A 12,786-nucleotide genomic window follows, 5' to 3' on the forward strand; every position below is an offset into this window, starting at 1 on the left:
ATAAATGTGTTTAAGTGCATGATAAATACCAAGGCACATAAGGTGCGGTACACACACACACACACACACAAGCATGCGCATGTATGTAAATATTTAATATACATTTATGTGTGTAAACTTGTACTTTGACAAAAAACATTAGGGAAATTTGTTTATATAAGCATACAATGCTGTGCACATTCTTCCTTACATATTGTGTTAGGACAAAGCGCTTGTGTTAAGCGTATTTGCTGCTGTCGCCGCTGTCGTCGTTTCTCTTAGTTGACACACGTAGCAAACCGCTTTTCATACAAAGAAATATTCATAGTTGTATGTGTGTGTATTTTGACAACCATTTAAGTATGTATGTGTCAATTGTTTGCTGCGTCTTGCCTTGTTACATGCATACGAAGGTAGTGCGCTTGAAAGTATGCTACGCTTGCAGCACTTCAGTGGCGTAAGACATGTTTGCATTTGTCCATATCAAACGTAAGATATTTTAAGATGGCACAATATCTTTATACACACACATATATGTATGTATACAGATAAGTACAGTTGTACTTTTTGGTTGACTTGGCACTTCTGTATGTTTGTTTACCTCTGTGTGTGCTTAGGAGTTGGCAACTCATAACTATCTTCATACGATAATAGCTGTTAGCTAAACGAAACTTTCTTTTCGACTCTCTTTTAGTAGCTTCAATTTTATTGTTATGAGTTTTCTAAAATTTTACGAGAAATTTTGGCATATGTAATGCAGAGTATTGAGCGCGTAGAAAAGTTAGTTGCAATTTGTGCTCTTTGCATAAATGATACGGAAATGCACATATACTCGTTGGTACATATTTATTTCAATTCTATGAATTTACTATAAGCGAACTTTTTTCTTTTCTTAATGTTTCATATAATTTTTCTACTAGTATTGTAATATTTTTAGTGTTTGGAAAAAGACAAAAGATCTTCTTTATTTGAAGTGAGTCTTGATAGGTAAGAGTTTCCATACATTTTAGACTCTTAATCGGAAGGTAGCTTAGTACTGTAGTGCTCGCTTTGCTTTATACATAAGAGACTCTGAGGAAATTCAACTTAAGCAGCTACTGATAGACAGAAACGTGGTAATAGATAAATAAATTATATATTTGTGAAGCTTACAAATTGTTTTATTTTTGCTCTTTCAGTTGCTATATATTTTAAAATCACAGAAATCTATAAAAAAAAGTTTATTATTATTGTGGACTCATGAATGAAGAACTCTCTTTTATAACCGGCCGTTCTCAGTTTTTAGGAGCAACTAATTTTATACAATATACATCGAAAGGCTCTCTAAGGATTGTGCAATAGCTATTTTCTACTCGCCAACCGTTGGAAAGAAGCGAATCGAACAAACTATAACGGTTGTTCAAAGAAATTAACAGCACTTGCGGTTGAACCCTGCGGGTCTTCTGACGCATGCGCAATTGTGTTACAATCCTATCTTTTGTGGAGAAATTTTACTCATTAATTTGGTTTTCCGTCAACAATTATAATTCACTTAGTCGTAAGTTTTTAAAAATCAAAAAAACCAAATATTTCCCTTTTCTCTTTTGAAGATAATTCGTCATTTAAGTCAGACCGTGCTTATTTTGCTAAGACCGTGCTTATTTTGCTAGAAAGCTTGATTCATTAGACTTGGTAATCGATTTTTAGAATGATTTTCAATGATTCATGATGACAATAACAACCTTATTTAAACTTAAAGTGTTGTTGGTGCTTAAGCTATTAAACTTTCGGCTTGACATTTTTTTAAGCTTATGTCCTAAATATTTATCTATACTTCTAAAATAACTTTCAAAATATATGTTTTGGATATATGTTTCCAAAGAGCGGAAATTATGTTGATCCTAACGAATTTCAATAGAAAACTAGTACCGTTATGCTTTTACAAAAGTCTAATCAAAATACTATTCATTCGAATTTTATTGTATCATATGATTATTGTTGGTTTATTGAGTCTTAAAATATATTATATTTCGTTAATTCTATTTAGCCAAACTAAAGATGAAAACATTAAACAATTACTTAGACTAACTGCTTACACTTCCTAGTATTACAACTAGCATGAGATATGTCAAAGAAATAATAGTATAGAGAAGGATCGAAGGATTTATGAACCATATTAAACCAGTTTAAAAACATTATTCTTCCTTAACATTCTTTTCAGTTATCAAACCATTTACTTTAAGCATATTTTCGCATTCTTTCACGTGGCGAACCCTTTTATAATTAACCAAATTAGTCTGAGTAGCATATTTTTCCGCCCTCTATAACCAATATAACTGCTACTCCATAATTCTGCGCTAATGAGAACGCCTCCAAAGTGTTGAGGGAGTAAAAACGTTGAGCGCGCAGCGACAAGTGTCACTTAATTTCTATGTAAGCACTTGACAGTGCACCGAAGCTGATGGAGTCTATTTCATTAACACGTTTAAAAACAGCTACAGCGTGTCGTGGAGGCAGCAGCGAGTCTAGGATGAGGCCACTGAGCAGTTACAGTGTTTATGAAAAGTGCGCGTACACTGATGAGTGTCGCGATGGCGGAGAACAAGTGTAATGTAACTGTGTGGTTTGCAGCACACCCACACACACACGCACACACACATATTGCAAGTGTTGGAAGAGCAATGAATGACTTTTGTTGACGCTGATAATTGTGCGCGCATTGTGGGCGACAAATGCCGCGAAATGGTAATTTCATTAGCACGAATGCAAATACTCAAATGCACTGCACGCTGGCTCGGATGCAGGCAAACAGTTGTACATACATTGTTAAGCATAAAAGCATAATTACACACATACAAATAGGCGATTGTATGCATTTCTTTGTTATGTAATGTGTTATGTAATACGGCAAACTGCCAACGCTGTCGCAGCAGCAGCCGCATGAAGTAACACAAACAATTGCTGAAATTATGCAAGCAAAGTCACTTGCTCGCTTTTTTTATTGTGCGCTAGTACTTGTGTAATGCATTTTAATGTGCACTCATACTTTGTCTGTCTGGGCGGTGTAGAAAAAATATATATATTTACATATGTATTAAGATAGCTTGCGGCACTTGCAACTGAATATTTTATAGGCAATAAAGTGAGTTGCATTGTTGAAAGCAGACATTTCCTTTTGAAATGCTAAAAATCTTAGGAGAAGTGTACTCACCAGTCAGCGCCGTTAAAGTTGAGTGCTTAACTGTTGTATAATTTTATTTCAGTTGCAAAATTGCAGCCACGTTTTTAATCTGGAATGGAAGAAAATGAAGAAAATTATTTTAGATAACTTTAATAAAATTGCAACATTAATTAAATTTAATGAAAGCGTTTCATACTTCCATAAAAAAAGAATATCTATAATCCTAAAAATACTTTTATATTTCAGCCCAAAGCTTAAAATTTGTTGTTTATAATACTTATTCAATGATAATTTGTACTATTATTTTGTAATTTTTCGAAGTTTTTGAGTTTATCAGAATTTATTTCTAAACTTTTCAAAAATTTTCCCTTTTACTCCGAAACTTCACCAAATTTCTCTGAAAATACATCACATTTATCTGGAAATTCTCCGAATTTTTCCGAAAACTTAACGACTTTAGCTGAAAATTTCCAAAAATATATAAAATTTTTAGTATCTGAATGTTTTGGAAAACACTCCGAAGTTCTTTGAACCTTCTTTGAAAAATCCAGATATATAATATTTTTTTTAAGTTCTCCTTTATATTTCCTGAGGTAGCTAAGTTTCTGAATGTTTTCGAAATTACTCCGAATTTCAACGAAAATATTCTAGTTTTCCCGAAATTCTCCTTTATTTTGCTGAAATTATACTAATATTGTCTAAAAAAGTGAATATTTACACGTTGTAGCAGATATACAACAAAAAAAAAAAAAAATTAAAAATGACTTTTCGAACGTTAGTTTGTTTACTACATGTAGTAATTCAAGAAGTTATGGTTTCTTAAAAAAAGGTCGAATAAATAAATAAATTAAAATTTAGTAATGCTTTAGGTAAAATATATTTCGTAATAACTTACTATTACTACTTCATGCTTAACTTAAACAATTGAATAGTTTAATGGTGCGTGACTGCGCTAAATCAGGAATCTACGAGCCTAAAGGTAGGCAATGTTTGGTCATATGTCTAAAATAAAACATCTCAATTCAATATTAGTTTATAAACTTTTAGTATATGTTATGTGGATTCATACTACATATTTTACTGTATAGCTTTTAATTTTATATTACGCTCTTCTTCTTGTGGGATGTTATGATTATTTAATGAAAATATCATGAGAGCGATTGCTAAGCAATTCACAGGAATTATTACATGTAATGTCCAACTCAACTTTGATGTTTATTGAATAAAATAGATTATAAGATTTGAGCTCTGACATTTAAATATAATTTTTTACCAAACATTTTGTTAAAATTTATTTATTGCTTTAATTCCGAGTACTCACGTCAAAGCCACTTAGTCCCAGAAATGAAAGTTACAATGAACTGTAAATCTTTAAATATACGTTTGCAACGTCCATAAATATTTGGTGCATACACAAAAGCAGAAAACAACGATAAATTGCGGCTGTAAAAACTGAACAATCCGCAAATATAGGTAGGATGCAGGAAAAATTGTGGTATATACAGACCGGTAGACGGATGCAGCTGGAAATATAATATTATATTTGTGTGACCAGACAGGCAAACACAATGCATTCATTGCCTCATATATGCTTCTTATGCATATGAATACACAATGCAATTGAAAGGACTATCACGTAAGCTCGCAGGCAGACGTGGAGTAGAGGCTTTATGAGCCAGACACAGGTAGACCCGCACAGCCATGAGGCTTACTATATATGCGTTCGCAACGAGTTTTAAGCTGTACTTTTTTAAGCGCCACATTTTTTCTTAATAAAAACACCGAAATTTTCGATGTATTAATACTCATGAATGGGTGACTATGTCGTATAGCCTGCAGCTTTCGGCTGGCAGCGATGGAGTTTGTAGAAAGCACAGAAGGTGACATTGGCCGGCGTGCATGTGCTCGATGGCGGATAGAGTCAGCTGCTAGAGTAAGCGCATACTGCCGGCATACAATCGCGCGTGTGAGTGTTTGTGTGCATATGTCCGCCTGCTGTTAGCCCCTTGCACAGCCATCCACTCCAGACACATTAAAGTTATTCATCGCACATTTATTGTTTTTATGTCTCCTGCATACACCTGTACTCAACTTGCTGCAAAACGGTAAATCGTATAGGAAACTATCCCCTCGCTGTCCATAACGCGTCGCTGTAGTAAAATGTAGTGTATTACTATAAAGGAAAATAGATCTATTTCATTAATGTGAGTAATATATGTGTGTGTGCATTGCGAGCGGCTGTACGACTCGGAAAATTGCCAGCTTTATTGTAAATTCCATAATTTCGCCGCTAAGCGTTGGCGTGTTGGGCATATAAGTAAATAATGTGTGGTATGTACACATGTACAATATATAATCAAACACATGCTTCCATTAGTTATTTATGCATACAATAAAACTCTTACATGTGTGTATGTATGTGTGCATGCATAGGCTTTTTCACTCAAACTCTCCACGGATAAAGTTTTGCGCGTTAAGCGCCGCTTCAAAAACAGCGCTCCATTGTCGCCGGAAGGAAGGAAATTCTTCATGAAATTTTATGATTATTAATGTATGAGTTGTAGCGGTGGCGGCCTTTTATACATATGTAAATATATAGCTCGAATAAACTTACTTACACCCAGTGAAGAAAAAAGGATATTAAACTAGTTTTGTAGACAAATATTATTATATTTTCAAATTGAAATATAATTATTGTTACACTTATCTGAAAAAAATTTTCCGCATAACACATATTCTTTAGAAAAATACCTTTATTTGGACATGCTTTTGTTAAGAAATGTAACTTTTTATACCCTGTGCAGGGTATATTAAGTTTGCCACGAAGTTTGTAACATACAAAAGAAAACGTCGAATGCCCTAAAAATTATATATATGCTTGATCAGAGTGACAAGCTGAGTGTATTTAGCCGGTGTCCGCCAGTGTCCGCCTGTTCGGCTGTATATATACACACTACTCCCTTAGTTTTTCAGAATCAACTAAAATTTTGGTCTTTTTCTTACTAAGAAGCTGCTCATTTTTCGGATAATATTACCTACAAATGGGTGCGTGCCTATATAGCTAGCTCATTTTGTAATTTGAGGAAAAATAAAACAGAATTCGAGAAAAGAGAATTAGACCAAAGCCTCTTTAAAACACTAAACTATTTACAAAATGATTTTTTACTATGGATATTATAGATACTATTTTCTACTCACGGATTGTCTTAAAGTTTATAAAGGGATTTTTTTTTATTTTTTTTGTGCATATATATTGTATGTACATATATTTGAGAATATTTTTCTAAAATTTGAAGTTGATCTGGCAAATAGTTTCCGAGATAAGCGTGTTTATGTTAGAGTTTTTTAACTTAATATACAATAGTTAGCTACCAAAATTTTAAAATATTAGTTTAATTTTTCGAAACGATGTTTGCAGTGTCAGTGATGTAAAATTCTCCGCAACGGCTGGACTGATCATCTTGAAATTTCTAAGATACCTATATTTGTTAGGTAATGACTGAAGGAATTATATTTTTGAAAATAATTTAAATATTAAAGTCACTCAAAGTTTTCTGAAAACAGAATTTAAAAATCATAATTTGGACTAGTCCTTCTATATTACCTGTATTCATCCATAGTAATAATAGATTTTTTTGGCTTTTGGGTTTGGCATAATTTTCAGCTGAAAAATCATACTCACTATCAGACAATTTATTCCGCGATCTTTGTGGAAATCAGCTGCGGGAAACAATAAATCCTAATTATTTTTAAACTAATCGCCGATTACTAAGGTAAATTAAATTCTCTAAATTTACATTATTTTTATTGTGTATTAGATAAATTGCCTCTTAAATAAATTTGCGAAAAATGCGCTTTTTCTAACTTGCAAGTGGTTATAACCTCTTTAGGGATTCTTGTTTCGTTTTTTTTTTTTTTTTTAACACAAACAGCCATTCAGCATAAGCACTTTCATACATAAGGATTCACGAAAACCGCAGTTAAAGTTTTTTTCAAGTCCTAAAAGTATGTCTATAGTAGAGATAATATTTCCATATTGGATAAATAGCTTAGCAATCAAAAAAAAGCTCAATATCTTCTTTCTTAATCTGCAAGCTATAAATATATATACAAAATAGGAACTCAAGTTGGTTCTCCCAAAATCGGTTCCGAATAAATATTTTAAATGTGAATATATAGCATATATTTAGGCAGTTGAGCGCCTATAGCATATATTTAGGCGCTCAACTAATTTTTTTTGAAACTTGTTTTGGTTATAAAAATTAAGCTTATCACTTATGGGGTAAACTTATAAACATATACATACTTGTATAATGCATGCATGTAACCAACATATAAACACACACACACACCCCCAAAAATGAATGTGCATACATATATATATATGTATATTTCTATATATATATGTATATATGTTTATGTAAAACGTGATAAGTTTATGAAATACATTTTTTTTCGGCCGCTTTCCGGTTTTTCGGTGAGAGCGAGCGTTTTTTGGTTTGGATTTTAGCCGCAATATTTTGGCGGAAGCGCTCTGTGGCGGAAATTAAATAACTTTTTTATATTTCGCTCAATTTTGCTAGCCTTTATTTATTTATCGTTGAGTGTTTTGCGCTCGCAAGAGTATGCCATGTAATATATGCCACATACATATATATATGTATGTGGGCGAGTACTTGCAATTATTATTAAAGTTATGGAAAATAAATGTAAACAAAAATATCAACAGGACGGCGACAAGTGGCTGTAACTTTAAGTTGAAAAAAGTGTTGAGCCGTGGTGAGGCAAGAAGAGATGGTGATACACCTGTTTTATATAATGCTTATTCAAAAGTTGAATTCGAAATTCATGCACACACACATGCGCAATAATGCCGTTACATGCCCATCAATGCATTAATAGAATATTCGAGTGGCAGCGCTGCCTGACGTTCGCTTAGAAATTAAAAAGCAAATACGAGGACTTCTTCGGTTTCATACACCAAATATTTGATCTAAAATTGTGTGTGTGGACAGAACACGCAAACTGATGGCTTACCCGCTCCAGGCACGTTCATATTTGATGAATGGATTCGTTTTATATGCATGCACTTAGATTTTATGCGTTTTAATTTCTTTTCCTTTACAACTCAGTCTCAGTATGTACCATATTGATGTGTGCTTGTATGTCAGTGCGCTGTTGTGCGGTGTTGCACGTACATATTACTCATTTCACCCAATTTGATTTTGATTTAAATATTCCAGTTTTACTATGAGCCTCTATGCGGCTGTGAGTATACTACATAGGTGCGAGTGTATGCGCATGTGTCTGTGGGTTAACAGGCCCGCACGAAGCCATTATAACCGACAGCATGCACATATTCGTCGTTAGATGAATGCCATACAAACGTGCCACTAAAAATTTTAAACCGCACACACATATACACATGCAAATGTCGGTTCGTGTACGGGATGTGGCGCTCAATGTTAGCCAGCATTTGCCTTGTTACAAGGTATGGATTTAGGATTTAGGTGTGGAAATTTACACACACACACACACACTGAAGTGCTATGAATTGTGTTATTGTTGGCATTTTCAGAGAGTCGACGCCTGTATAGGGTAATGACCACACATTCACGTATAGTTAGAGACATATATACACACACACACACACATGTAAGTGTTTTTAATATATGTATGTGTGTCCTACGAGCTACGGTTTTCAGTGTAAAGTGCCACATGCTCTAACTATTCAATTTCCATTTAATCCATATGCGTGAGCGCAATCAAATGTGTGTGTGTGTGTGTGCATTGAAGTAGAAAGCAGTGTAGCTGTCTGTCGGCTTGTTAATTGTTTTTCCTTTGCCACTGCGATTGGCAAAGAGCACAGGATATTGAATGGCTTTTTACATATTCCACCCCGATAAAGGAGAGCAGGCGTTGGGTTGTTGTAGGTGTGGTTAAGTATAGAGGCGAACGTTTGCGGCGAAAAAGCAGCACAAAATTGAAGCAACATTTAAAGTAGATAATGTCGGTATTAGAGGCTTTTCGTTATTGTTGTGTTTTTTGCTTATTTTTTTTTTTTTTGGGATCGAAATTTGCCAGCAGTTTGGTGTGTTCAATAAATGTTGGGCGAAATTGTATAAATTCGAAAGTAATAATGCCAAACACAAGCTTCCATATAAGTATGTGTGTGTTTAAATATGTAAAAGTGTGCGTTTGAGTGCAAGTGTTTGGAAATGTGCCTTGATTTTAAACATTGTTAGTATATTTTTTGCCGATTTTCCTTCAATGCCTCGGTCCCACATTTGGTTGAGGAAAAGCGACTGATGGTTTTTATAGATTTTATAATGCTTTCAGCTTATTTCTACAGATTTATTTTATTAGTAGGATTAGCTGAACAGTTGCAAACACTTATACTTGAAGTGTTTTTAAAGATTTCGTATGGGAATTTATGCTTTATATTGACTTAAAGCAAGTATTTTCATAACTGTTTTAAAGAAAAATGAAATTAGTAATTATTATCAATTTGAATATATTAATAGAATAGTTGCATTTGGAGGAATAATTAAAAATTTTGTTGTTTAGAGAAATTTTCGATTATTATACGCTCAATTTGGTACCAAGTGCATGAGACCTGAACGGAAAAGTCGGAGATCCTGTAAAGTATATATACAAATAATCAGCTAACGAGCTGAGTTTATTTAGCTATAGCTTAGCGTCTGTCTGTATAAACGCGAATTAGCCTCTCAGTTTTTAGGATATTGTTATAAAAATTTGCACACGTCATACACACATCGATTACAATCAAGTGCTTGTAGTAAACTTTCTTATTTGACAATAAATCTTCACGAAATTCGATACAGATTATTTTTCAAGTCAACGCCACTACCACTATAACATATAGCTGCCATATAAACAGACAGATCAAAGTCAAGTTACAGATCTTTATAAAATATTTTTTTTGCTTACAAAGTAAACTTAATTCGAATTCAATCGTTGGATGCAAATCGTTGGCCATTTACGTTTAAAGATTTGGTGTATAAGTAATGGCATATTGAAATTATTTAAAACATCTATTGATTTTATAACAAAACAAAAGCTCAGAAAATGTTTGTGCCGGGTTGAAACAAACATTTTCTAAGCTTTTTTTTTGCTAGAAAATCAATAGATGTTTTAAATAAGTTCAAATGACAATCGAAATTCAGATTTTTAATAATGCGCCTAAAGTAGGCAATATACATTTTAATTTTATTGTACTTTCTAAGAAAGTGTATGCGTTTTTCTAAAATATTTTAGAAGGACGGGGAGTACTATAACTTTTGGCGCCTAACTTTAGGCAACAGTTTCAATTTATTCTATGTTCTTACATAATAATTTTTTTTATATACTGTTAGCAGTTTTTGTTGAATAAACGGCCAACAACATTTCAAACGTTTAGCATTAGTTCTTAAAATTCTTTAAATACCTATTGGGAAATTAAACCCGCCATTTTTTTCAATTTTTTATTTTTGTTTCGACCAAATATACGGACAATATTTTCTTCCAGAGAATGTTTTTAGCTTACATTCACGAAGAAGGCGGAATCACTGCAGCGGTGTTGGATTCAGTTTTAGTGCCGTCAGAGATCGCGTATAACTCGAAAAATTATTTCACTTTTTTCTTCCAAAATATTACTGTACATTTTTAAAATATGCATTAAGGATTTATATTGTACTTTAAACTTTAAAATAATTCATAAAGTAGTGTTTTTTAAATTCCAAAAATCACCTTTTTTAGGCTGTCAAACTAAGTGTGCATATTAAATGTCTAAAAAATTTTGAAAGGAATATATTTTCCAGTGCGTACCAGCTCCCATCTCTAAGTCCAAATGTTAGGCAAAGATTTTGTTTAGCGCTAAAAAAAATAGATTTAAGCTTGCTTTTATATGCTTTTACTGAAACTTTTTTACAGCTCGTGAAAGTACAGAGCCCACTTGCTCCCATTTCTAACAGTCAATAAATATTTTGGTGCACTCTTCAGTCTATAAATTCATTAAATAACTGCAACGAAATTGCAAAAACTTAACCTATTCTAACGGGTCTTGTGAAGACACAACAACTATAATACACTCTACTTAAGCTGTCATATATTATTAGCCTATTATTAGGCGTATAGCTTGTCAGTAAAAAAATATAGACACGCAGCAGCATATCAATGGCTTAAATAACTGTACACACACATAAATACCGCACACATGGCTATTAATATAAATTTTTTTATGTATTTTTGTGAAAATGCAATACATACACACTTGCATATGCACATAATAAAAACATGAAAAGTACTAATGCTCAACTATGAATTATTGACCGGCTCACCGGCTTGTATGGCATGAAGAGGGAAGGACGCGCAGAATGTGGCAGGAAGCTCAAAAGTTAACGAATGCTCATTTTTATGCTGTTAATTATTTATTTGGACAGGTTGGCGGGTAAAAACGGTAACGGCGACGGTGTATGCGACGGCAGCGGTGACAACGGCGCTGTTGGCGTGGCTCTCCGATGACAGATGAATTGTTAATGACAGCCGCATAGCAGTTGCCGATGTGTGTGTTATTAAACATATATATATATATATATATATATATTTGACGCATGTGTAGCAATGCGCATATTCAAATGTACCATGAATATGTATATAGACATATATGAATTTGTATGACGCATTCATTAATCGACACGTGCTTGCATATATGCATGTATGCGCGGGTAATATACAGTATTTGTATGTGTATGCGTATGCGTGTGAATTATAATATTACCCTTGTTGGAATTTTAAAGCGTTGCCTGTCATCAAATTTTAATTTGGTAAAAGCAGCGATGCGTCAGCGGCTCGTTTAAATTTTAAATGAATTAAATGACAAATGCAACAACAACATGTCACATATGCGGCAGCAAAGGTCTGCAAAACAAAGCGCTGTTGTCTCTGTCAGCCTGTGTTGGACACTTTTGTTGTGTGGTCGATAACCGTTATGCCTGTGTATGTGTGCGTATGGATTGTTAAGTTGCGTATTGTAAGTTGCCCCGCACGTCCAATACATTTTTGTTTTAGACGCAAGTGGGCATGTTTTTGCGCTTAATGAAAAATTAATATTTAAATAGATGGATTTTGACTCCAATCATTTTAGTCATGTGTTGAAAATGTATTTCGAATTCATAAATATATATTATTTGTTTTGAACTACAAGTACTTAAGGAATTTAATGATACATATTTTAATTTCTGTTTCTTTTTTAATAATTTTAGTAGATTGTGCAATGTTTAAAAAATTCGAAAAAGAAAAAAAATTATATAAATGAGTTTTAAATTTTCGAAATAAATTTTATGGCAATTTTAGTGAAATAATCATTAAAACGGAGAATTAGGAAAAAAAGTTTTAAAAAATTAAAAAAAAACATACATTTTGCTAATAATTATAAAATTAAAGGCGCTAATTATGGTTTTCTATGACTGAAAAGTATGGTATTAAAAAATATTTTCGCCTGTTTCCACTGAATTCAATGTAAAAAAATAATGTATTTAATTTTTTGTAAAAAACTTGTTAAAAAAAGAAAAAACGTTAACTTTGGTTGCAACGAAGCTATAATACCCTACATAAATACAAAATATTCCTTACAAGAACTTGAATTT

At 33.0% G+C, this 12,786-nt stretch overlaps 1 non-coding gene across 3 annotated transcripts in view; it reads right to left on the bottom strand.

Moving 5' to 3' along the window:
* LOC106620178 (uncharacterized) overlaps positions 1-12,786 on the bottom strand; it is a 183,834-nt gene that overhangs the window by 93,505 nt on the left and 77,543 nt on the right. For all 3 annotated transcript variants that reach the window (XR_011394935.1, XR_011394934.1, XR_011394933.1), the window contains one exon: positions 3,170-3,248. This is a non-coding gene — a transcript (uncharacterized protein). The remainder of the gene's footprint in view (positions 1-3,169; positions 3,249-12,786) is intronic.

Source organism: Bactrocera oleae, chromosome 2 (genome assembly GCF_042242935.1).
Source record: "Bactrocera oleae isolate idBacOlea1 chromosome 2, idBacOlea1, whole genome shotgun sequence".
Taxonomy (NCBI): domain Eukaryota; kingdom Metazoa; phylum Arthropoda; class Insecta; order Diptera; family Tephritidae; genus Bactrocera; species Bactrocera oleae.